General features: G+C 33.2%; 3 long non-coding RNA genes across 4 annotated transcripts in view; 2 read left to right on the top strand and 1 right to left on the bottom strand.

Moving 5' to 3' along the window:
- LOC105485784 (uncharacterized) overlaps positions 1–22,472 on the top strand; it is a 44,415-nt gene extending 21,943 nt beyond the window's left edge. Inside the window, exons 2-4 of one of the 2 annotated variants that reach the window (XR_003018930.2) lie at positions 16,249–16,323; positions 20,807–20,920; positions 22,325–22,472. This is a non-coding gene — a long non-coding RNA (uncharacterized lncRNA). The remainder of the gene's footprint in view (positions 1–16,248; positions 16,324–20,806; positions 20,921–22,324) is intronic. The other variant, XR_003018931.2, reaches the window with a different exon arrangement.
- The window catches only part of LOC139358313 (uncharacterized), a 240,892-nt gene that overhangs the window by 101,080 nt on the left and 112,104 nt on the right, over positions 1–27,708 (top strand). The window lies entirely within an intron of this gene.
- Positions 22,966–27,708, bottom strand: part of LOC139358314 (uncharacterized) — a 29,558-nt gene continuing 24,815 nt past the window's right edge. Inside the window, exon 4 of the long non-coding RNA XR_011613073.1 lies at positions 22,966–26,613. This is a non-coding gene — a long non-coding RNA (uncharacterized lncRNA). The remainder of the gene's footprint in view (positions 26,614–27,708) is intronic.

Raw genomic sequence — 27,708 nt, 5'->3', positions numbered from 1 at the left:
ACTTAAGTGTCTAATAAATATCTTAATTTGTACATGTCCATAGAACATAGAAATATAGTTTCATACAGTTCCTGAGTTAGAGTAATTAGGCCCATGGTGAGGTAGTAGGAAACATTTGATCCTATCAATCCTAACAAAGCCAGATAAACACCCATTTAGATCAATAACACCAGATTGTTACAAAAGGAAGAACGAATTACCTGTTTCCTAATTTCTTATTCCTAGTCCCAAAATACAACTGTAGAATGAATTTGGTGCTTGATGAATGCTATGTACAAACCCCTTTGAAACAAGAATTTAATTGCACCAAAACTGTTTATTCCTCCAGAGTCATGAGGATGGTTATGTCTCAATGCCTCCCAGCAAGCAGAATGTGCAACTCAGCAGTTTCACATAGTGGCCAGGATTTACTCACCTTACCTTGTGTAGTACACACCCTTTGTACCCCATTCCAACCAATCCCTTAATCACACTACTCATTTCTGAAAGCTATGCCATCAAAACGAGGTCCTGATTTTCATAGAACTATCTCCCTCAGGGCCATTTATACAATTGACTTGTTTATTACTTGCAAGTCAAATGCATGAATAGTGGTGGACAAATTATCATTGCCTAAAAAAACTTTATCTTGATTATGGTTCAAAACTTAATTATATCCGATATTGAAATAAAATACATTTTGTGGTTAGATTTGCTGACCTATATAATATCTATTTCTAAGAATACAGAGAGAAAGAGATTTAATTCTCTTCTAATAAATGTAATTTCCTGGGTTTCCAGTTTACCAGCATGTAAAGATAATCTTGAGAGAAAAGCCACTGGGGCCTGATATTATACTGAACTTTCCAAAAGCCAGTGTGTAGCTGATGAGAATGTCATTTATCTAAACAAGGTGGTGGCAAAGAAAGAAAAAATTACTTAGCACCTGCTGTTGATGCTTAAATGCATACATTTTTAAAGGTCTCTATATTTGGATTTAGTTTTTTTAATGTCGTTATGCTTTGGTTTTGCGTTTGCATTTTTTTGTACATTTGTTTTCAATGTATCAATTAATAGTGGTAGGATTATATTTGAAATAAAACATAGCTATAAACATAAAATAGATAGATATTCAATAAAATCCTAATACAGTTTATCTTCAGATACAGAAATGATGAATTATTTTTCTTTGTTCTCTTCAGTAACATCCAGATTTCTACAGTCAGAGTGTTTGATTTGTGCAATTACAAAAAAAACTAGTAACTAAGGTTAAAAAAACAACAGATAACTAGGAGGCTTAATTCTCCTCTTAGATAAATGCTCCTGATACAGTAGGATTCAGTACCTTTGACTACAATAACAAGGGCAATCACAAGTTTAATTTCATTCTCTTAGATTGATGGGGTTATTGGTCTGATTAAGCTAGGGAATGCAGCATATATAGAATAGCTATATTTCTGCACATGGCTTTTCACTCTATCCTTGAAGACATCATTGAGAAATGTTGGCAGAATTTCAATGTAGTTGGATGGTGTCATAGTTCTTTAACTTACCATCACAAGGTGAGTAGATTAATATTTTTCTATCAATCCATGTGAAGATTTTGTGGTAGATTTCTGAATACGATCATATTTTATCTAACAATTTCATCAATAAAAACAGATGCCATGTTTATTGTACTTGTAAGTAATAAGGTACCCAACCTAGCTGACATCTGAGCAGCTTGTTCAGAGAATGCATAACTGGAAAAAAGCCATTATGTGAAGTTTGGATAGAGTAAGAAGTCTAAAACTTTTTGCACTTCTCTGAATTTACGGAGGGGAGTGTTAAAAGTTGTTAACCAGGAAAGGGGCCTCAAGTATAGGATTGCTAATTGATAATAAAAATATTGGAGAAGTGACATCAGAAAGTTTGGCTTATAATAAAGTCAGAAAATTTTATGTACAGATGATAATAAAACATATAACCTAATAGGCACATTTCGAATATGAGTTTTTCTAAGAACAATAAGAATCCATTTTAATTCTATAAGCTTTTTGTGTGTTTGTGTGTGTGTGTGTGTGTGTGAGTGCATGTGCATGCACAATTTACATCTCTAAGTCTCAATGTGACAATAGTAAAATGTGTGGATTATTTTTGTAAGTGTCCTTCTTGCCAACTGCTCATAAATTGCAAGTGGGTTCATTGAGAGGCTTCTGTATAAATTTATGGTACTATCAATTTTCTGGTTAATTGATCTTGTATTTGATGATTGCAAACATGTTCGGCTCCATTAAATGCAATGTCATTCTTTTCCCAGGGACCAGTTGATTTCAGTGTCTGTAAAAAGACTGTTATATATATATAATATACATATAAAATATATTATATATAACAGGCTTTTTATATATTTATATAATATATATATTTATATTTATATAATATATATTTTATATATATATAAAGGTTTTCTATAATTCTTTGCTCTACTATGATGTACAAATTACAAAAAAAAATCATAAAATCTTGGAAGTAGGAAATCTTTCAAAACATGATGGAAAACCTGTGATTCATAAAGGGAAAATAGAGAAACATATTGCACCTCCCCACACATGCACATAAAATAAAGGAATAAAGGAAAATGTATTTGCAAAGTACTAATGATACCTCTATAAACAATAATGTTTTATCTAAAAGGAAAAGCTAGAAAGGTATAAACAAATGATTATCAAGGATAATTCTGAAAAGAGGAACTTAGAAAAACTTGAGTTTTACTCCATATACTTTCATATTTTTTGCAAATAATTTGCATTGTTTTGTAATAAAAATGCATTTTAAAACTGTTGTCCTGTTGCCCATTCTATTTTTTGTTTGATTTTTTCTTTTAATATATACATACGAAAACAAATCTATTTGGAAAAATGCTTCTATTTTATTTTTTGTGTGTGATTCTTTAAGGAATATGCTTACCTCTGAGCGCTTTGTTCAGTTATCTGCCAATATAGATAGTTTTAATTCATCTGAATGTCTTTTATTTCATTTTCCTGCCTAATTGCCCTGGCTAGAACTTCTAGTAAAATGTTGAATAGGAATGGCAAGAGTGAACATCCCTGTTTGTTCCTGTTCTTAAGGAAATACATTCAATCTTACAACATGAAGTATGTTAGATGCAAACTCTTCATTGATGTGCTTTATCAGGCTCAAGAAGATACCTTTTAATCTAGTTTCCTGGGTGTTTTAATAACGAAAGGATATGAGATTTTGCCAAATTTTTCTGTAACTGTGGAGATGATCATATGAGTTTTGCCATTTATCTTATTAATAGGTTATTTTACATTGATTGATTTTCAGATGTTAAACCAACTTTGCATTCTTGGGATATGTCTCAGTGCATCAAGATATATAATCATTTACATACATTGCTGGGCTCAGTTAGCTGTCATTATGTTAAGAAATTTTGTATCTACATTCTTAAGAGATATTGCTCTATGATATTCTTTTTTTTTTTTTTTTTTTTTTTTTTGGCGATGTCTTTTTCTGGCATTATTCTAGTAATACTAGCCTCATAGAATACTTTGGAAAGCATTCTCTTCTATTTGTTTTGGAAAAGTTGGTGGAAGATTGATGAAGCCATTTGAATTCGAGCTTTTCTTTGCCATAGCTTTGTAATTTCAAATACAAGTTTTTCACCTATATGATAATTCGTATTTTCTACTTCTTGAGGCAGTTTTGGTAGTTTCCATTATTTGTGGGTTTATTCATTTTATTTAGGCTATCTAATACACTGGCATAAAACTGTTTACAGTATCTTACTATCACCTCTTTTTATTTTGTAAGGTCAGTAGTGGTGTCTTCTGTTTCATTCCTGCTTTTAGTAAATGATTTTTCTCTCTTATTTTCTTGATCATTTAGCAAAATTGCCCATTTTGTTGATATTTTCAGTCAGCTTCTAAGTTGTTGATATTCTCTACTTCTTACCATTTTCCCCATTTATTCCACTCTTATTTTTATTGTTTTCTTCATTCTATTTGCTTTATTTTAGCTTGATTTTTTTCTAGCTTCCTGTGATAAACAGGTTGTTGATGTGAGATATTTATTTTAAATATAGGCATTTAGAGCTATAAATTTATCTTAAACCACTACTTTAGGTTTATTCAAAAATTGTAATGATATATTTAGGTTTTCATTAATTTAAAAATATTTTCTAATTGGTTTCTTTCTTGTCTGATTAATTATTGAGGAATCTGTTGTTAAATTTTCACATATTTGTAGATTTCCCAAATTCTTTTATTGATTTCTAATACTCATCCATTATAATTACATAACATACTTCTGTGATTTCAAGTATTTTAACGTATTGAGGTTTGTTCTGGTTTGTTTTGTGGTCTGATACATGCTCTATTCTGGAGAATGATCCGTGTATGTTCAAGGAGAATATGTACTGAGCTATTGCTGGGTGGAGTGTTCCATAGATGTCTGTTAGGTCTAGTTGGTTTTTATTGTTTTTCAAGTCTTCTATTTTCTTGTTGATCATATGCCTGGCTCTGTCCATTACTGAAAGTGAGATATTAAAGTTTCTAATATATTTAATGGTCTTGAGTTGAAAAATAAAACAAATTGTTTCCAATGAATATTGTTGAATTGTCTTTTTCTCCCTTTGCTTCTGTTAGTTTTTTCTTCATGCATTTTAGGATTTTATTGTGAGTAATATATGTTTGCAATTGTTATGTTTTCATAATATATTTACTCCTTTAGCATTATGAAATGTCCTTTGTTTTTCTCTAATAACAATTTTGACTTCAAGTGTATACTGTACAATACTACTATAGCCACTCTAGCTCTATTTTTGGAATTGTTTTCATGTTATATATTTGTGTAACATTTTATTTCAACCTCTTTTTTTAAAATCTAAAGTGTGTTTGATAGTTTATAGTTGTACCATTGTTTTATCTATCCTGGAAATATGTTAATTTGTAGTGCTTGATTTATTTACATTTAGTGTAATTACTCATAAATTAATATTTACAGCTGTCATTTGGTATTTATTTGTCACCTGGTATCTATGTCTTATATTTTTAAATTCTATTTGTCCTTTTATTTCTGAATTATTATTTTTTTAATTAAGTAAATATTTTATGTAATATTGTAATTCCTTTTTACTTTTTCTTATATTGCTAAGTTGTTTTCCTATTATCACGCTGGGGACTAAATATAAAAGCTTAATTTAAAACAATCTAGATCAGACTAATACCAGCTTAATTATAGCATTATACCATATCATTGTATTATACAATATGTAATATGTTGTACAGCATTGTATATTATATAGCTTTATTTTTTCAATTTTGCACCACTGTCATACAAATTATACCTATACACATATAAGCTCATCAACAGTTTTAAAATTATTGCTTTAAGCAGTTTTCTTTTAAAACTGATAGAAAAGAAAGGGTTACACACAAAAATAATTTATATTATGTTACATATTTACCTATGTTACGTTCACTGGTGCTGTTTATTTGAAAAGATGTGAATTACTGTTTGGGGTCCTTTCATTTCACAATAAATGCCTCCTTTCAGTATTTATTAAAGCAAAGCTCTGCTAGTAAAGAATTTTCCTAGTTTTTGTTTACATAGAAATATGTTAATATCTCGTTCCTCTTTGAAGGTTAGTTTTGCTGGATATAAAATTTGGGGTTGATATTTACTTTCAGCACTTTGGATATGTTATCCCATTGCCTTTTGAATTCCATGGTTTCTGACTGAAAATCAGCTGTTAATGTTATTGAGATTATCTTGCACGTGATGAGTTGATTTTCTCTTACATTTTTTGTGATTATTTGTTTGTGTTTGACAGTTTACTACAAAGGTGTCTAGAAATAGATTTCTTTGAACATTTAAAACTGATATATACCTTGAGCATATACAATTGTAGAAATTGAAAAATTGCAAAAGCAAAACTCTTTAAAAAAAAAAAAAAGTGTTTAGCCAGTGAAACTGCCTGAAACTCTATTCAAGCTGTGCCGTACCTGGGCCTTATTTCCTCTTATTTGATTCTGTCATCTCTTTTATTTCCCCCTTTGAAGCCACATTCTTCATCAACGATTTAATTTGAACTTCATACTATATTTTTCTAAGAAATAATAAGGACATTAACTATTTAACATTGTTAATCCACTTCACTCTTTTCTGAAAACAACTAGGAGTATACCTAAATATTCTGAGAAGAATTATCCGTCAAGTTATAGATTATTTCCCTGACAAAAATTTTAAATAGCATTAGCAAGGGCTCTTGTACCATTCTCATTCATTAAGACAAAGATTCATAATCTGATCTGAGCATTATGGTCCCCAGCGCAGATGATGGGACTAAAGGAAAATGCTTACTTCTTCACACTGTTCCAAATCACTTGCAAAGTGCAGTTAAATTCCTTTCTATTTCTTTGAAAATAAGTCATTGAAGAAACTTGTTTTGCTGTAATTTGGTTGATAACATATAGTGATTTTTTAAAAGTTTAAGGTAGCAGTAGCTTCACCAGAAAACTGTTTTTGCATTATATTTAATTGTTGGTCTTTCATGATAATACTAACAGAGATAGAAATGTAAAGAGTTTACACAAAATTCGAAATACTTATTTTTGGATAAATCAAGATTACTGAGTTAACAGATGTTAACTGGACATGTCAATGTAAACACTTTTTATATTAAAAAAGAGCTATAAAGGATAAAAAGAAAATTACCCATAAAGTGTTTATTGTTAAATAGCAAGAAGTTTACAACCACACATTCGGTATTATTCCAATTTTGGAAAAAGAAAAATAACTAATTTTATGAACACATATAGATGTGTATGTGTGTATATATAGGTGTACATGTATTTATATGTATGTGTGTGTATTTAACCACATATATACTTGTGTAATACACACACTATACACAAATGTAACAGCAAACTGATTTCTTCTAGAAAGTAGGATAGTAGGATTGGGGATTAGAGCTTCAGGGATAATTTTGTAGTTTATTTTACATATAAATGCATGGCTTTAATTTATTTTTAAAAAATACTTTATGTTTGTCATTAGGGAGAAAAAGTACATGCAATAAACTTGTGTTTTTCATTAACACATAATACCAAAATCCACTTGTGTTATTTAGTTGAAAATCTGGTTAGTCAGTGAGTTTCCAGGGGGAATCATCATTATTAAAATGGAATATTAAATTTTATGTGTACACTCATATACTATAGGGGGCAATGTAAATATATACAGATTTCTGGGAAAGCAAACTGACATTATGTAATCAGCACTTAAAATTGTTTAGCTTTTCACTTATTTTTGAGGAGAATAAATAGTAACCCAGAAGATACAACCAGTTGGCAGGGATGCTAGGTTTCAAATTAAGGGTGAACTAGATATAAAATTAAATATTCAATGCAGTGTTATTTATTATAGTCAAACACTGTGAACAACCTAAATTTGCTGCAGTAGGGAGATGTTCAAATAAACTAGTTAAGTTCCCACAATATATTTTAAGACAGTATTTATTGACATGAGAATATAATCATGACATAACAATTTTGTATTTTAACAGACTTGCAAATAGTATTCACAAAATGTTATCTTCTTTATAGATACTCACATGTAGAAAAATATGGGAAGAAACAAAATACATTCTTAGCTTTTATCCCTGCATGGTAATGAGATTATATGTTTTTAAATTTATTTTGAAATAGCTATATAGTCTAATTACAGAAAATGAGATATGCTTCCTTCATAATTGGAAATAAAAATATTGGAAATAATGCTTTTTAAGAGGAAAAATTATATTTCCTATAGGATTTATTTTTGATTCATAAAGATTAATGGGAATTTATTGACTTTGAATGTTCTGCTTTTTATGAAGTTCTTCAAGAGAAAATAGTGTTTATCAAGAAGATAAAGCTGTGACTGATAATATTTATGTAGAAAAATAATTTTTCTTTACTATTTAGCAGAGAAGAGCTTTTCTCATCATCCACAGGAGAGAAGGACAGTAAATCTCAAGTATTTTACAACTATCAGGTCAATGCAGCACATTTTTCTATCAAAGAATGCAGCAAACTGTGAGAATGTATAATCCCTGCAAATGCTTCTATAGAAAAATGCCAATAGCCTCTACCCATAAAATGAGAAAGAAAAATGCATTGTCATGAATGATGAGAAGCGGGAAGCACTATGTCAATAGAATGACATTTTTAGAATTTCAACTGCATAGAAAGAGATGTCAGAATAGACTTGAGGGGGCTGAATTCATAAGAATTTATATTCTTGGATGTCGTTTGTATGTTATTACTTTCATTATAATATCTTAATTTGTTTACACTTATTCATACAATCAGAAAAGTTTTAATAATACTAATTAACAATTGCCTGTGTCAGGCACTGTTCTAAACTTTGGGGATACAAATTTAGTAAAGCACATGTTGGCTCCAGATAAATGTACAGTTAAGAGGTTATTTCAACAGTGTCCAAAAAGGATTTGAAGCAATTATAGAAAAAACCCAAGCAATTCTAATGTCTGTTATTGCCTTTGTTACCAGGAAACAATCGGATTTGAAACATCGTAAATTAACCTGTTATCCTGAATCAGACTCTGTTCTTTTTCCTTGGGTCTCTAACATCTTGACATAAGAGGAATAGTTGGCACAAAATAATAAGCAAGATAAACTTAGTTTGGTGGCTGGTGTATGAAGCAGGTCATTCCCACTTCTTCATGCATCTGATTATTAGCACATCCACCACCTCAATCACAAAAGCTAGAAAGAAGAGTAGGTGGGCTTAATGGGAGCCTTGTTGAATCAACAGTATTCCCTTCTGAGACTTGCCTCAAGGGAGCATAGTGGAATCTCTTATTTAATATTAGTTATTGTTATTGCACCATTTATTGTCCATTTTTACCAATTTATAGAGAAATTACTATGAATTATCAATAAATGTATGAAAAGTCCCTCTAGCTCATAAATATAAAAATATAGCAAAATAAGATTATCATATTAGTAATCATTAAAACATTGCAATCTCCAGTGTAGGTGAAGTGGGAGAATTTACGCTCACATACTGTTTGTGGGTTTACAGATTGGCACAACTATTTTGTGGAGCAATGTAACATTGACATCAACATGTTAAGGTGGAAATTCTACTCATTCCGCTATTATCATAGCTCCATGAAAGACTTTATTTCCATGTGCTCTTGTCTCTGATGGTTTTATCATTGCTGTCTGCCTTACTCTCTACTTCCAGTGGCCAAAGTATCGACAGATTCCATACCCATCATTATGGGAGAAAGCAAATCCAATTCCTTTTCCTGTGGTGGTTTCTTTTCTCATACTTGGATGTTCTAGGTTCTGAGTCTTTTAGCAGTACCTATGGGGTTCCTTATTATTACTTCTCTTATATGCCAAAATGATTCGCTTTGTTTCTGTTTCCTAGACATATAATACAATGCGTTATTTTCTCTACTCTTTACAGTGGTTTCGTAAGTTTGCTGGGTGAGAGTCTTTTTTCTCCTCTGCAGCCCCTGACCATTTCAGTGCTACAGAAATGAAAGGGAGCTGTCATATCCATAGATACTCACATGTTTATTTTTATTTTTTGTAATTCCAACTTTTATTTTAGATTCAGAGTACATGTGCAGGTTCGTTACATGGTTATATTGCATGATGCTGAAGTTCATGGTACAAATAGTCTCCTCACCCAGGTAGTGAGCATGGTACCCAAAAGGTAGTTTTTCAACCATTGTCTCCCCGCTCTCTCCCTCTCTAGTCGTCCCCAGTGTTTACTGTTCCCATCTTTATGGCCATGTGTGCCCAATGTTTAGCTGCTGCTAATGATGGCAGAAGTGAAATTAGTACATTTTTCTGAATATGTTTCAATAACTAATCTTGTGAGCTATGAGAATGCTAGGCCTTGGAGCACAGGGCAAAAATTACTCTAGTGGAAGAGCAGGTATTACTTTGACAATGTCTGAGATGTTTCAAAGATGAAAGTATTACTCATAATTGTGGCGATGTTTGTTTTCAAATTTGACATCCTAGTAAAAGAGACCCAGAAAAGATAAATTATCAAATACCATGGGCCATATTTTAGCTTATCTTATTTCAATGACAGAATTTATTTCTAGTTAAAATAAAGACAATTATCTGCTACCAAGGAATTGAGCAGTCCCACTATTCTCTGGTGGTTCACACAAAAGACAGGACCTGAGTAGAGAAAAATATATTTCTTAAAAGGGAAAAATGGGAGCTGAAGCCTTTATCACATGGCATATGGTTATAGGACTAGGGATGTTTAGGCTCCTGTATCCACACAAATATTCATGTAATAACTTAAGGCAGATATCTGAAGTACTGTTATGGGGAAGAGAAAACACACACACACACACACACACACACACACATATGTGTGTGTATATATAGTAAGTATATGTATACGTTTACATATATATGCTTGTGTTTTCTATATATAATATATTGTATAATATACATATACACAAATATTTATATAATAACTTAAAGCAGATATCTGAAGTACTATTATGTGGAAGACAAAACACAAGCATATGTGTGTATGTGTGCGTGTATGTGTGTGTGTGTGTGTGTGTGTGTATATATATACACATATACATATACATACATAGCCATATATGTATATATAGAAGAACATTAAGGAAAAGAACTAATGCATGCTGGGCTGAATACCTAGGTGATGGGTTGATAGATGCAGCAAACCACCGTGGTACAACTTTACCTATGTAACAAACCTGCACATGTACCACAGAACTTGAAAAAAAGGCAATAAAATTTAACAAAAGAAAAAAAAAACTCTCTGGAAAAAAACGGCATAGCCATACATACACCTAGAAAATATAATGTATATCATCAATGCAACAAGAAAGCACATCCAGGAGTCATCTTCTCCATTTGATACTAATTTGCTCACTGGCTGCAAGGGAGTCTGGAAGAGGAGATTTAGATGAAAGGAACTGGCATTGTCATGGTGGTTTGGACCAATCAACAATTCATCCAAAGTTGGCAATTTCCTGCTTTTAAGAAAAAAATAAAGGCTGTGCTCTGAGATGAAAAAAGAAAGGCAACAGCTTAGGGGTCACCACAGTTAAGGCTGCTCCACATTTTGTTGGTCTGATTTTCTTCCTGTCTCCTGATGTCTTGTGAGATCCCCAACAGAAAAATGTTGTCTTGGTAAAATTTTGGTCACCTGAGCTTAATGTCAAATTCATAATTGATTGTTAAATGAATAAGATGTATTGATGTCAGGATCCTTTCCAAAAACTCTTGAATCACTTCCAGGAAAAGCTTGCAAGCTGCCTGTCTAGAAGGCTTTCCCACATACCATACCCTAAGTCTTTCTCCATGTTGTTCCCTCTGCTTGTAACATGCTTCCTCATCAGGGTCTCATTACCCACCAGACTATCTTGTCAGGTGCCGTTTAGACCCTCCACACTCTGGCCGGTACCACTTCCTTGTTAAGCTGCTCTGGCCAGCCTAGGCAGAAGCTGCACCTGTTCCTTCTTTTGTATGTTTTGCTATGTCACAGGCTTATCCTTTGAGGGACACTAAGCAGTTTGAAGGAAGGGTTAGATTCATGCGTAACATTTAGCATAGTTCCTGCCACAAAGTACTTGTTCAATAATGGTATTTTAAAACCATTTGCTAAGCTTTTTGTGTGGTGCCAGCTTGAAAACTCTGAAGAATACATATATGCACTAGGGAAGAAAAGTTCAAGAGGGTTGTGCTTCTCTCAATAGGAAATAAGAATAACAGGAGTTATTGCTTTTTAAAAATTCATGTTTTTGTGATGACTAGTATAGATATTTCCCCCAAGGTTAGCCCTGGTCTTCATCAACCATTTTTTTTTTCTTCTAGAAACAATGTTCAAATTTGTGTTGCTAAACTTGTCACTTTTAGTTTGAGTCAACATGAAAAGCTTAATTGTCTTTATTTCAGCTTTTTCATGCTTATTTAAACTTATGAAGAGAACTTATATTTTCTCATATTACCAAAGTCTAAACAATTTTTCTAAAGTGGAATGCCTAGGGGCTAGTTGTTACAGCAATTATCAATTATATTTGGCTTAATTTAATTGTTTGCAAAATTAGCTTTTTAAAGTACCATTTAATTCTCTTTCCAGTCTCACTTCTCAAGAAGGTAATTAATGAACTAACTATAATTAAATATGAATGATAAAGCACAAGAAACTTTTATATGAAATTATCATTGAACTTTTGTTATACTGTCTACCAACTGGTGCACAGGTACTGCAGGGCACTGAATGCAGTAGATACTTCAGTGCCTCCGTTTTTACACCCCCCCCCCACCCCGTTATATCATTGTTTTGTGGCCACACACCTGACTTACTACTGTAATCAAAAGTCCTATCTGAATCTATCAGTTATTATAATAATTATTACTTTGATAGTTTATGAGCTATCAAAAACATATTTTAAACTATTTTAGGAGCTGCAGAAAATATATATTAACTTTGATCTGTCCAATTTCTATGAAGTGAATCTCCTGTGACCCTAAAACTTCACCCCAGTGAAAAGAACATGTCCTGAGATTTTCAGTATCCATTTCATACTCTAGGTAGCAACTGAACCTGCAACTCATACCTCTTATGTCATAAAGTAATATAATTATTTTAAGAAAAACAAAAAGAAGCTTCTCTCCAAAATAATATTGGGCAACCTATTTAAAAGTATCTCTGGATCTTTCTTCTTTAGGATTACAGACATATAAACAATATTTCCCGTGGAGGTAGCATTCAAAAATGCAATTTATTATTGTTCTCTTTTTATTGAAAATAATTACTACTACTTTAGAAGAATTGATGAAAAAAGAACACCACAAATAAAGACCAAATCAATAATTTCTAATTCTATTAGCGCTAATTTTTATTAGTCTTAAAATGTAAAATATTTATATATGCATATTTAATATTTGAATATTTAGTAAGTACATATATAAATATAAATATCACATTGTTCATTTTTTACATTTCTCATGGTGGTGTTTCCACATACCTTTTAATGGCCATGGAATATTTCATCATCTGGACAGGCCATAAGCAATTAATCTCTTATTGGACATGAAGGTTTTCAACTTTTTACTATTTTGAAAACATTTCATTAAATATATACTTTTGTCTATATCTCTCATTACTTCCTAAATGTCAAATTTTAGAACTAATATTACTAGAAGTATTAGTTTTCTGTCATTTTGTAAAACATATTCACCAATTTAGCAGCTTAAAACAAGATCCCTTTATTAAAAGCTCCCAATTCTGAATGGCTGAAGTCTGAGCATGGCGTGAATTCTCTGTTTGGGTTCTCACAAGGCTGAAATCAAGGTGTCAGCTGGCTGTGTCCTCATATGAAACCTGAAGTTGTCTTCCAAGCTCACATACTTGAATCTTATTTCAGTTTCTTTCAACTGTAGGATTGAGGTCCCTGTTTCCTTGATGGTGTCAGCTGGTGGCTACTTTCCACATTCCTTGTTGCATGACTCTCTCAGTTTTCAAAACTGAGCAATGGAGAATCTTCCTGCATTAGTTTTCCCAGGCTGCTGTAACATACCATGGACTAGGTGGCTTAATTGACCAAAAAATTACTTTTTCACTATTCTCGAGACTAGAAGTCCATGATCAAGGTGCTGTCCGGGTAGGTTTCTGGTGAGGCCTTTCTTCCTGACTTGTAGACAGACAACTTCTTGCTGTGTACTCTCATGATCTTTCCTCTATGTGCTCACAAAGAGAGGAGTACCTCTTCTGCTTCTTATAAAGACACCAGACCCCACCTTTATGACCCCATTTAGTCTTTATTATTTCATTATAGAACCTATCTCTAAATACAGTCACATGGGGGTTAGAGTCTCAACATATAAACTTCAGGGGTATACGATTTAGTCCATACCACTTTCTCATATCAAATTCTCCTCATGCTTCAAATTTCTCTCACCAGGAAAAGTCCAGTCTTTTTAAGGGCTCAACTAATTTGGTCAAACCCACTGAGGATAATCTCCCTATCTTAATGTTAACTGATTGAAACCTTCACAGCAGAATTATCTAGACTAGTATTTGACTTAATAACTGGAAGAAGATTTGTTTCATGATAGGATGAGAATCTTGGGGGCCATCTTGGAAGTTGGCCCACCACACTGAGTCAAAGGATAAGGTACGTATGGCGCTAGTGTGACATTTTAAAGCCAAAAGTAACACTGGACATTCAATGTTACCCCTGCCACTAACTGTGCAAGTCATGTCACTTCTCAGGACTTTAATTTTCCTATCTGGAAGTCTGAGCTTTTTAGGAAGAATCACCTTTAGTGCTGCTTGACAGTTTTTCTTTGTTTAACCCTTTGTCTATACTGTCCTTTATTGCTATGCACTGACAGCAGTAGCAATTTCCTCAAAATTTAAAAAAGAATAACTGCATGAAAGTGAAAACCAATGGAGCTTAATTCTGCCCTTCTAAGAATTCTGCTCATGGATGTGAGAATTCCCAGGGTACTTTTAGATGGCTTCCTGACTTGTAATGTGCCCCTGTAGCTTCTTTAGATGGTAGGAGCTTACATCCATGAGGCTATATATCAACACTAGATGACAGGCCTTTTGGTGAGATTTGAGTATTTTCCAGTGTTAGCCTTCTCATTTAATAGGCTCCTTCGAAAGTGCAGAGCACAGCACGGTAGTACAGATCCCCGTGCTGTGAATGTCTGATCTCTTGCCTTCACATTGAATGACTACTACATACCTCTTGGGAAATCCTGATGCTTAGTTTCTCATTCCAATTTCTCAGTGCCACCTCTGCTTTTCTGTTAATGGCTGCCACCCCCTGCAGTGCTCACCACTATATTGCCCACAGCCTCTCTTGAATTGACAAAATACTGACAGTTATTCTGACTGGTCAAAGCAAGAGAAAAGATAATCTGCTTCTATCTTCATTTTTTATCAGCTTGTAGTGATTCCCCATAAAATAAAACTCTTCAGCTTTTCAAACAAATTAGGCTTGCATTATGCATGATGAATTACATTAACTAGTTATATATTTCTGCAAGTTCTGTTAGAAGTACAGGACTTTTACAAAGTATTTCAATGGGCCATGGGATATAGGAATGGGCACTTATGGAAGATAGTTATTTTTGGTATCAATGCAGAGAAAAAATATTCATGCTGCTTAACTGGCTCTATTCCTTGAGATGAGTAATTGACACATCATAATTATAGTTTACAATAATAATTTACATCTTATTATTTGCATTATAGTAATAGTTTCAGTCATGCAGTGCAGCAGGCAACAATAAAAATGATTTATGCTAACTTCTAATGTGTAGTTACTAGGTATTAGGTAATGGACTAAGCATTCACATGTGTTACCTCATTCACTCCTCATAAAAGTACAATTAAGTAGGTATTCGTTACCGTATTTTACAGATGAGGACACTGAGCAGACAGAGCCTAAGTAACCAGGTCCAGCTCACAGAAACAATAAGTGACAAAGATAGTATATGAACCCATTCTTTCTGAAACCAGAGACAGTGCTCTGTTGGAAGATGTGAAATATTCTAATTTTAATAGATTTTATTATGTTTGCTTTGAAAAATAATGTGGTAGGTTAGATAGAGCAAAGGTTTTGAATCTACACAGAAGGAAATTCAAATTTCATTTCAGTCACTTACTAGTTCTGTCTTCTTTCCAAAGTATTTACTCTTTACTTCTCAGATTCCTTATCTCTCAATGAGAAAATAAAGCATTCCACAGCAGGTGTATTCTTTTCATTCCACATGGCATATGTAATCATTAAGAGTATCTATCTGGATCTCTGTGTTGAGATGGATATTCTTGCCATTTCAGTGGGAAACTCTTGTGACAGATTAGTAATGTTCACAATGGATACTGAATTGGAGGCTACATATTTGCTAACCCTAGGCTAGTGTATAGTAGAACCTGAGATATAAAAAATACAGGCCTTTTCTCCTATCATCAGGTTTTTAAATTCCATGAGTATATTTAGAATGCAATTAGAGATTTAAGCTTGTCAATTTGTCAAGCATTGAATTAGCTGCTATGTGAACTTTAACATAAAATATAATCACTGGGTCCTGTGAGTTTATGTTTAAGTCTGATTTCAGGATAGAAGAAAAGAGAAGAAAGGAAAGTAACAGCTAACTTTGGTTGGGGAATCATATCACAAAAAATGCAAAAATTCCTAATCTGTTATTTTGTTTCAAAGTAAAGGTTTAGACCACAAGTCTGGAACTTTCATGGAAATTAATAGACAAAATTTGACGTAATCAGCAGCAAATCTGACAGGTAAGATCTGATTTGCTTTAGCCCCAAATTATTAGCACATGGAAACTTTACTATTCCTCCTTCCATTTGATTTGTCCTATCCCAAACTTTTGGCCCAGTATGCTTGTTCTAGAAAGAACATCAGACAAAACAAAAACAAAACCGAAATACAGATTTGTAGGGGATTTAATTAGTCTCCAGGTTCAGATTGGGTCTGAAATATGCCTCACTGTCTGCAGCTCTCTATGACTGGGCATCTTCTGTGTGCTCTGGTCAGCCTGTGTGCAGCTACAAATGTCCTGAGAAAACAGCTGAAAATAATGAACATGCGAGGAGCTATATTTCCAAGCCCTCTCCAGAGGCATCTTCACATCTTTGAGATCTCTACCCAGTGCACCCAAGAACAACCCTGGTGTGGCGAAGCAGTTCAGCTGCCTTTCCTCAGATGTCACTTTTTCAGATGATATTACACTTTATGTTCATAGGGTAAATTGAGCAGGTCACATTCTAGACCTCAAACACATTAGAAGAGCAGAGTAGTATCTTTTCTTCTGATTAGTGTTTTCTCTTTAACAGCTGTTTGGGTTACTTGATAGCTTTGAACATGAATAGTGGGCAGAACCTGGCCAGAGGTAGATAGGAAGATGAGTTATCATTTACCAGCTCTGGGAGGGTCAGAAAATTATCCACTATTGAAACTATTAGTTTTAGCTCCTCACCTAGGAGCTTGATGAAATAAGTTGGCTATGAAGACAGAGAATGTATGCACTTAGGTGTACATGTTTGAGTGTTTTATACATTCTGTACCTAGCACATTCCACTTTGTGTTTGGTTATCTTTCTTCTCTAAAGCTTAACATATTTTATTATAGTTAAATATTCAATCATAGAATAATGATTATGACCCTGACTTTAAGCTGCACTAAATATGAAAATGGAGATGCTGGATGACTTATAGCATTTCAAATGTTGGAAATGATTACATTCATGTTTCAAAAGAATATGTTCTATTAATGCATTCATTTTTTCAGAAGAATGCAGAGTATCTTTTAAAGATTCTGTATTTTCATTATCATGCCTAAATAATGCCGCATGTTCCTTCAAAGTCTTGAAGAATAAGGTTGTTGACAGAATTCAGTTTCAGGTGATTATAAGATGGACGTGTCAGCTTCTTTGCTGATTATTCTCAGCTTCTTGGGCCTGCTCACATTTCCTGGCTCATGGCCCCCTTCAAAGTCCACAAGAGCAGATAGAGTCCTTGTCTCACTTTGAATCTCTCTGACTTTCCCTTCTACCACATATTTTCTAAGCCTTCCCCTTCTGCATTTCACTGTCTCTTCAGCCTTCCTTTTGCTTTTGAGAGCATCATCAGAAAACTCATGTTAACTTTCCTATTTAAAGGTCAGTTGATTCATAATCTTAACCTCATCTGCAAAGTTCCTTCAGAGCATTGCCTAGCATAGTCTTTGATTAAATAACCAGGGGATGAGAATCTTGTAGGAGCATCAAAATTATGCCTCCCATACTGCCTATATTCTCCAGGAAAATTTTGAAGTTTTGTTTTGAGACAATTGTTTGACCCATATCATACCAAAATAGATGTAAGTGATTTGTAATATTTTTCATTATTGCTTGTCAATGATCAGCAAGCATTATAGAGGCACTCTTTCATTTACATAAAACAAGTATGCTAATAAATGGAATTGTCAAAATAACCTCTTTCTAGTTTATCTAGTTCTCAATAATAGTGAGTAATGAATGACAGTGAGTCAGTTTTCAAAGAATTAAAATATAATGAATGAGTAATAAGAATACAATTTCCTGTAAAGTGATGTCAGACTCAACCTGGGTCTTATTATTTTGTTCCTAAAGGTGATAACGAGGAATTTTCTCTGAATTGGAATGAAGAATGTTTAGAGAATGAAGGAGATTCATTTTCATATACTCACTATATAAGATAGTTGGCAAATTCGCACAGATAGTCCTGATTTTACATATTTTATGTGACAGCTACTTCCTGAAGGGGCCAGAAGTTAGAAGAGTCATTTTCCAAATCCTGCTGAAAATGTTCTCAAAGTGTTCAAAATATAGTATATTTTGTCTTATGAGTGGTCAAGATTATATCCTTGGTGACTCACATCCTGATTTGTCTTTTCTCTTAACTTATTTTTGAGAGTAGGTAGAAATATTGGCAGTGGTGATGGTGATAATTAAGGCAGTGACACTGAAGGAAGAACAAGGAGGATACCCAAGATGTGTGTATGTGTGTGTGTGTGTGTACGTGCACACACGTGTGTGTGTGTAATGGAATATGAGAAATATAAATTGGGAAATATTTTGGATAAACCACACAATTATAAAACAAAAATTGTTAATTAGAGTTGTATAGTTACTTACTGATAATGTTTCAAATAAATGAGTGCTTGAGTTTTCTACATTTACATGTTAATTTACATATAAAATAATCTTACATATTTTGTGAGTTATAAAACCACAATACCAGCTCTTGTGACAAGAAAACAAAAGACATGGTTAGTTACCATTCAAATATATTGTTAGCTCTGTAAATATTTTTTTCTTTAAAATTTGATAATAAAATGTATAATGAGAATAAGTTTAATGTGTCCCTAAAATGTATTACTCTTATCTAAAATTTATAATATTTGCATAGGTATTGAGAAAAGATCTTTCAAATCTACCAGTCTGTAGAAATAATTTAAATAATTGAAACTTAGGTTGTAACTTTCCTTAATTACACAGAAAAAAACCTTTGTGTGTGTATGCGTATACGTTTGTGTGTAGGTGTGTGTCAGAGTGAATCTGATATTTGAAATCAACACTTACATATATTCAACATTTAAAATAAGTTATTGAGTGTCTAAAATGTACTTAGCACATAGGTAGATGATATAATTTTGAAACGGGAAGACATAATTCCTGACCCTTGAGAATTAAAATTTAATTGGGTAAAAACATTGTTTAAAATCAAAGAACCGAGATAAGGACCTGCATGTAAAAACTTATTAAATGGGTATCAGACTTACTAGTCTAAATTTTAGAAACAAAGCAAAAAATGATGTAATATAACTTTAAAATATTTCCTCCTTCATTTTTATTATGTTGCCTTTAGTTTTTTCTTAAATATAAGAAAATATTTGAAAATTATTTGCAGGTACTTGTTTGTAGAGAGAAAATACACACACAGTAAATCAGTTTGACTTTACAGATGACTTTCAATTATTTTAACCAAGGCAATTATTTAATTGACTTTTGAGCAAATGTGAAATGATCATGAAACCCAACAATGGCCATTATGCATTACTGAAAGTTTCATTTGGCATTTGTATATAATAAAGGGAATACAGAAGCCACTGACTCATTACATTTATTTTAAATGTCTTTCCAATTCTGTGTTTTATATGCTTATCCAGTTTCTGTTATGAATGGAACTTCTAATGGAAATAATGTGAATTATTAGTACAGAGGCTGAGATTGAATTAGCATCACAGAATCTTCCACTGATGAGATTTTTAAGGAAATAAGAATATGTGATGCAAGCAGCTTAAATAATATCACTGACAGATTCCACACTGAAATTTCCAAAATGGGTTCAATTTATTTTTACAAACTTTAACGTCATCAGGATTAAACAGCCAATGCTTGGAGATGGTTGAAGGACAGTTGAAAGATCAGAGTAAATATATAAGGATAACTGTTTGTCTTTTCATGAAGTATGGCCTATATTATTTCCCACAGAATCGCAAGTTACAGAATTGTTAATCCAAGAGTAGCAAAAACCAATAGTTCTACTGAAAATTTTTATCCCCTCCTTTGGATTAACAGTAAGTCTACATTTCCCAGTCTACCTTGCTGTTAGATGAGGCCATATATGTGACTTCTTACTAATGAATCTTGTGCTAGTAATTTGAAACTTTCCCTGTTTGGACCATAAAGTACTGTGATACAATCTCTGTCATACTTTGTCTGTGCCACGTAGTTACAGATAGACATGAGGCCAAGGAGATGGTGCAACCAGATATGGAAGGAACCTAGATCCCAGGATTACTTCAGGGAGGAAGTCCATTCTACTGATAAGACACATACAAGATTGTGACATGAGCAAATGTGCAATAACTTTTATTTTGCTAAACCACTCAAATTTTAGAAGCTATTTATCATCAACACAATGTTATCAAACAGGTTGATCTGCTCTCAATCCAGAAAAAAAAATCAATTTTTGAAGATTAATATTTACTATTATTTTCATTACTTTCTGAGACTAGGAACACACAATAACACAAGATCAATAATTTCAAAAATATCTGTAAGTAGAGAGAAACTATTTTTATATCTTTAAACTTAGTTTTGTCTCTTGTAATGTTCACACTGTTACAAAGTAAAGAATGAATACAAGTTGCTCTGCTGAATTCAAAGTGATGCTTTTCTTCCTTATGTTTTCTGCCCTTGTTTCCAAGCAGAATGATATTTAACATCTTTCTCCCCAGTTGAGATATTTTGAGCAGATCCTCTGTTAAATGCGAGCAGCACAGAGTAATCAAGGCAGCATGGCCATACCCTCATGAGATTTTCAGCCCTAGAGAAGATAGATGTTAAAACAAGTAAGTACTAGTTGCTCTATATGGCTAGTGTGAAAAGAATGGATAGATTTCTAAAATGCACCTGCTTTCATCCCCACAGTAAAATCATAGATTACACAGACCAGAAAGTAATGAATATTACCTAATCAACTACTCCAATTCATATGTGAAAGAACTGAGGTGTCATGAAGGTATTGGTTACCCTATATTCACTCATATTGTCAGTCTTTCATTGAAAAATATATATAAGCATTAAAATCACACTGCCAACTTACATTAATTATAAAACTTTGATACCACTGAACTGAAGCATTGTTTTTTACAAACTTTGTTTATAAACATCAAAAATTGCTCGGTTCCTTAGTGATACCAAAATTATATTAATGACTTGATTAACATATGTTTTGAATTATCAAGTGTCTAGGATTTGACTCTGAACTATTTAGAATTGATTGAATATTCAGGAAATTTTGTAGTCATTTGTTAATCACCAAAATTTTAGAGTCAGGCCATTATAGATCCAAGTTCTAAAGCTCTGGCACTAATTGATGTTGTTATTTTGGTCAGTATATCTATCATATGTATGACTTATTTTCATTTGTTATTAATTCATGAGTATGGAAATTATATCCAGTAAGAATGATATAGATTAAAATAAGAGAAAACTTTAAAATTCAACTCAAAGAAGAGCAAGCTTATTTAGCTCTCAGAACAGGAAGGTGAGAGGCGACAGACTGCTGGTATCCGATCAGCCATATGCTGACATCATGGTCAATATTACCACGACTACCTTCCCACCTCCATGCTTTTTACCTTATTGTCTGCAAATGACTGTGTTATCTCTTGATATTATTTCTGCCTTCTACCTCATTTATCTTTTCTTTTAAGAGGGGATGCTCTGTTTGTGGAATTCCACATACCATAGTTTGGCCAGAAGTTTTTCACCTGCTTCACTATAGCTCTAAGAACAATGTGAAATTTAAACACAGTCACCGCGAATGAAATCTCAGTTCTGTTAGTCATAAAAAAAAAAAAAAAAAAAAACAGAAATGAACATTAGAAGGACAAATAACAATGTCTGTCAGATCAAGTGAGTTGCCTTATGGGCCAATATGAGAATTAAATTAAATTAAATGACGGAAGCAAAGCCCTTACCAGAGTGCCCTGAACAGAGTAAGCCCTCAGTACCGTGAGCTATTATTATCCATTCATTACCATTCAATATGCCAAAATGAAAAATTAGCATAAATATTCATATAGATAAATGTTTCTGGATATATCCTGGAGCGCATGGTAGGAATATAATTCTACCTCCTCCTGAAATATGACCAATGAAATATAAGCAGAAGTGACATGTGTTACTTCTATGTGGAAGCTTTAAAAGTCAACATACAACACACCACGGTCTCATTTCCTTCTTGGCAGAGTGGCAACATTTCAGATGTGGATGGTATGTGAGGCTGTGTCATGAAGAGAAGGTAATATGAAGCTGAAACCTCAGCTGCCCAGCCAAGACAGATCTGGAGCATGAGAGGGAAATAAAACTTGTAGCTTTAAGCCATAGCCCAGCCTATTCTGATTCACACATATATTTCATTAAATTCTTTTACTAAAGACGACTTGCTCTTACTGTGGCCCTTCATAAGTGAGTTTATAGTCAGAGGTTAATGATCTGCCTAAAGTCACACAAGTAGCAAACAGTAGAATCCAGATATGCACCCTGTTTTAATGTTTACAGGTAATTCTAGGGAATACTTCTGTTTGGCTTCAGGACACTAAGTGAAATGGAAAAGATAGCTTGTGAATTTTCATTGTTTCTGTTTTTCAAGACTCTCATCAGTCCTGAACTCAATGTTCCCCTTGCAGATAATTTTATGATAAGAAGGATCTTTAATATCCGGCAAATAAAAATAATGGGAAGTAAGACAGATTGGGATTTATGGTATTTTAGCTCTTTAACCTATCTCTGTATTTTCTTACCTATATGTTAGGATCCATACTTCTTAATGTGCTTTTCACAAAACACTTTGAGAATATCGTGTCAATGATTTATAGTACATAAATGATTCTTTTACATTTATACATTTTATTCTAAGTTATGCCCAAGCATTAACCATCAAGTCAAAACAAATTATTATAAGTACAATAAATTATATTTTAAATCATAGTTATTTTCCATTAGCATAAAGGAAAATAAACAAAATAGGAAGATCAGCATTTACTTTATAATGGGCAGAATATATTTGACCTTTTTAGGAAGAGCAGGGAAATTTTCAGGGATTGAATGCCATTACTGCCTTGTGAGTTTAATTTTGTCCACTCATCTGAGGCCTGAAAGTTGTGTCAATATGCCATGCTCAGGAAACTATATGAAGCTAGCTATTGCTAGATCTCAGATTTTGTGTAGAGCAGTTGTTAGTTATGAAATGTGAGAGAAAGACTGACAACAATCTGAATGTTATATGAGAATGGGTTGAATTTTTTCTATAGGTATTAGAGATGCCTTAATATATTATTTCCATGGGGTTCCCCTAAACATATTTGTGTTTCAGAAACTTTACTCATGCATCAATATATAAGTTGCATGTTGAGAGGGTAAGAATTAGAATCTGCAGTCTATTCCAGAATTTTAGATGAGATATACTAAGGAGAGAAGCAGTGGATGTGAAGAGGAGGCATAGATTGGAGACATATGTAGGAGATGTAACTGAAATATCTGAGTTATTTTTCATTGGGAATGGAGGGGACAGTGGTGGGGTGACAGAGTGAATGCAGTGCCATCTACCCCCACAGGAAGTACGAAGGAGCCCTGTGTTTAGGTGAAAGAAGAATGGCATTATGTTTGTCACATGTCACACTTGACATTGCTATTGGAAATATACAACAGAAAGTTGATGTTCTGGGTAAATAAGTCTGGATCAGAAATCTGCTTAGGAGATTAATTTTTTAAATGTGGCATTTGATTCCTTGATTTTATGTGTGGTCACCAGCGAAATGTATAGAATGAGAAGAGAAAATATGGAGAAAACATGTCTCAAGTAACAGAGAGAAAGAGGAGAGACAATGTGGAAGACTCAGACAAGCTTTGGAAATGCCTTCCAGTAGCAGAGATCCACACTGTAAATGCCTCCCAGGGAGACCTGTGTGATGAAAGCTAAAATGGAATCTGTATAAGTGGCAAAGGGAAATCACAAGTGTTGATGGGAAGAATAGTGTCAGTGCAATGACTGGGCCAGACACCTGGCAGTGTTGGTTGGAGGAGAGAGAAATGAGAGAATAGATAATTATTTCAAGAGAATAGTTTTGAGGGAAAGAACAAAGCAAGTTAATGTTATGTAGTTAGAAAGCTAGGCAGCTTCAAAAAGCATTATTATTATTTTAAATAAGAAAGACTTAAGCTTGGATATATATGAAGGAAAGAAACTGGGAGAGAAATGGTCTGAACCACGTTAGTATCATAGACACAGCAAGGGCGTGAGGACTTAGAAGGAGATGGGAGCTAAAGCCTTGGTGAAAAGATGTTAAAAAAAAAAAAAAAAGGCAGGAAGAGGGGAAGGTAGAATGAGTATTGAAATAGGTAAGTGTGCTAGTGGGACATTTAAGATAGAAACTATTATTACCTTAATTGATTCTACAGATAGAAGCAAAAAAGAAAAACAGTAGTACAAAAACACCAATTCAAAAATGGATTATAAACCTAAATTTAAATATTAAAACTTTAAAAATTTTAGAAGAAAATGTAAGAGAAGAATTTTGACCTTCGGTTAGGCAAAGATTTTTCCAAATGCAATAGCAAATGATCCATAAAATAATAAATTGATAAATTGGCTTAATTAAAATGAAAAACGTCTATTCTATAAAAGTCTCTAGTGAGAGAATAAAAAGACAGACTGAGCGTATTTTCAAGTCATTTATTTGATTAAGGACTTGTGTTCAGAAAATACTTAAAGACTCCAAAACTCAGTAATAAGAAAACAACTCAAAAAAGAATGCAAAAAAGATGCACTTTGGTATATAAGCAATGGAAAGATGACCATCAACACCACTGTCATAATACAATGCAAATTTAAAAAGCACAATGGGATACTGTTATATACCTATTAGAACATTTATATTAAAAAAGATGGACCATACTAGTTTTAGGCAAAGATATGGAGCAACTGGAATTCTCAAAGACTGCTGGTGGGAATGTAAAATGGTACAATTTTGGAAAATAGTTCAGCAGTTTCTTAAAGAGCTGAACATACTTCTATCATATGACCCAGCCATTCCAACCTTGGATATTTACCCAAGATCAAAGAAAGCACATGTCCATAAAAGACTTGTAAATAAATGTCCATAGAAGCTTGATTTGTAATAGTTCAACCAGAAAACAACCTAAACGTCCAGTAACAAATAAATGGAAGAACAAATGGTGGTATATCCATTCAACCAAGTATTACTCACTAATAAAAAGGAATGAATTATTGATACAGTCCAACATGGATGGATCTCAAATAACTTATACTGAATGAAATAAGCCGGACCAAAAGAGTACATTTATATAAAATTCCAGAAAATGCAATCTAATCTGTAGTGACAGAAGACTAGTCAGTGACTGCATGGTATGATAGTTTGCTAGGGCTGTTCTAAGAAAGTACCACAGACTGATGGTTTAAACAATAGATATTTTCTCTCAGTTTCAGAGGCTAGAAGTCTGAAATCAGGTGTTGGCGGGTTAATTTCATTCTGAGATTTATTTCATTGGCTTGCAGATGGCTGCCTTCTCTGTTTGTACCTCATGTGGTCTTCTCTATGTGTAAATATACGCTAGTATCTCTTTGTGTGTCTTAATTTTCTTTTCTCATAGGAACAACAGTGAGATCAGATTAGGGCTCATCCTAACAGCCTCTTTGTAGTTTAATCACCTCTTTGAAGGCCTGTCTCCAAACACAGTCATGTTTTGAGGTGCTAGGGATTAGGACTTCAACACATAAAATGGGAAGGAAGAGGATGGGCAGTGCACAATTCAGCCCATACCACCTAGTGATGGCAGGTAGGAAGAGGGATTACATAGGGACAGAAGAAAATTTGGGGGGCTGATGGAGATGTTGATTGTCTTGGTTGTAGATGATAAGTTCCTAGGGGCATAGATATGCCAAAAATATTCAAATTGTACATATTAAATGCATGCGGTTTTTAAATGTGTAAATTATATCTCAATAAAGCTGTCAAAACATGTTAGAAGAGCTGTGGATTGAGTTCTTAGGAAATCCCTGCAACAGGACAACTATAAATCTTATCAATACCATTTTAGAATAGCAGGATATATTTCAAGCCACACTCCAGATAACAGCTGTTTTTCAGTAACTTTTGTGGACAAATGTTGCTAGAAAATATAAATATATTTACTAGAAAATATAAAAATCCTCTTCTGTAATTAGAAATCTCATAATCTGATTGTGAAGACATTGTATGATGTATGTGAAAGAGAAGTGAGCTGTTTTGTTATAATTGGTTCAAAATACTTGTTTTTTGTCCAATCAGTAAAACCAATCCCTAGAGCAATTTTCAGAAGAGACAAATTCCTAGGACAGGGCTCTGGTACCCACGGCTCCTGAGGTATAAGGACCAAACATGCAGAAAACCTCATTTAAATTTGAATTAAATTCCGAAAACATACGACTTCCTGAAGCAACTCACCCACTCCAATCTGGGGACATGTCACATTTTCACTGCAATGGAAGACAAAAGGCAAGAATCAGTGAAAATAGACTTACCAAAATGTTCCAGATGAGGCTGAAATATTACTAAATGGTACTATAGCAAATTTTCTGAATGTCATTACTATGGGTTGACATGGTCCCAACTCAACAGATCACACAATTAAAAAGTATTGCTTAGTAATCTGTTGGGCGATTGTTTGTGGGGTCAACAGCAAAACAGAAGACTATTACTGAGAAAACTGATATTTTTTTCTTGACAATTTTAGTACAAAAATAAATGAAAGATAATGGAGGGGCAGGAAGCACCCAACGCTAGATAATACATTTGTTTATCAGATTATTTAAGAAAGGGCACAGGGTTTGTTTTCCATTCTTTTCTCCATGTTAATTTAGTCTACCATTCTTCTCCATGTTAGTTAGTAGATGCTGTGTGTAGCTGACACTAGATGGTATTGTGCTCCTTCAATTCAACTTGCTTCCTGAGTAAGAAGCAATCTCTGTGTGTAATTGTGCCACACATGTATTCAACATGAGATCAGCACCTCCTAGAAAAAAATAGTACTTTGTTTATTAAATATGATTTAAGAAAATGTAAGAGTAGCCTCTTTTCTAGTTTTAAACATAAATGAATATTTTTGTGATGCTTCTGGCATGTGGCCTCAAATATTAATATTTGTATTTTCTAATGAAATGCTATCAGAACATAAGAAAGAACAAATTTAATAGAGAAAATTAGAAAAAGAATTGTGGTATTGATACTATATTTAAAATGCTGCAGCAGCAGGTTAGTCTTTTTTTGAAAAGCTATATACCATAGAAAGACCAATTGCCTGTTTATAGTTTTTTCTTTTTAAACTTCAATGGCCTTTTCAAATCACAATTTTATTTTGCATAACGAATATCTAGCATTTAAGTGTAATGCTAAAATTTGAATACAAGACTGGCTGAATCGTTTTATTACTGACAAGAATATTATTAATGATAAATTTTGCAACCATTTTATACCAGAAAATTAGTAGCACCAAAAAGATTAATCTCTAGCTTAGATATTTGGTACACATGTTCCCTTGATCTGAAAAACTTGTCTCTTTCATTTCCACCTCA

This window comes from Macaca nemestrina, chromosome 14 (assembly GCF_043159975.1).
Source record: "Macaca nemestrina isolate mMacNem1 chromosome 14, mMacNem.hap1, whole genome shotgun sequence".
NCBI lineage: Eukaryota > Metazoa > Chordata > Mammalia > Primates > Cercopithecidae > Macaca > Macaca nemestrina.
The sequence above is the reverse complement of the archived record's forward strand: the minus strand, read 5'-3'. Positions and strand labels throughout refer to the sequence as shown.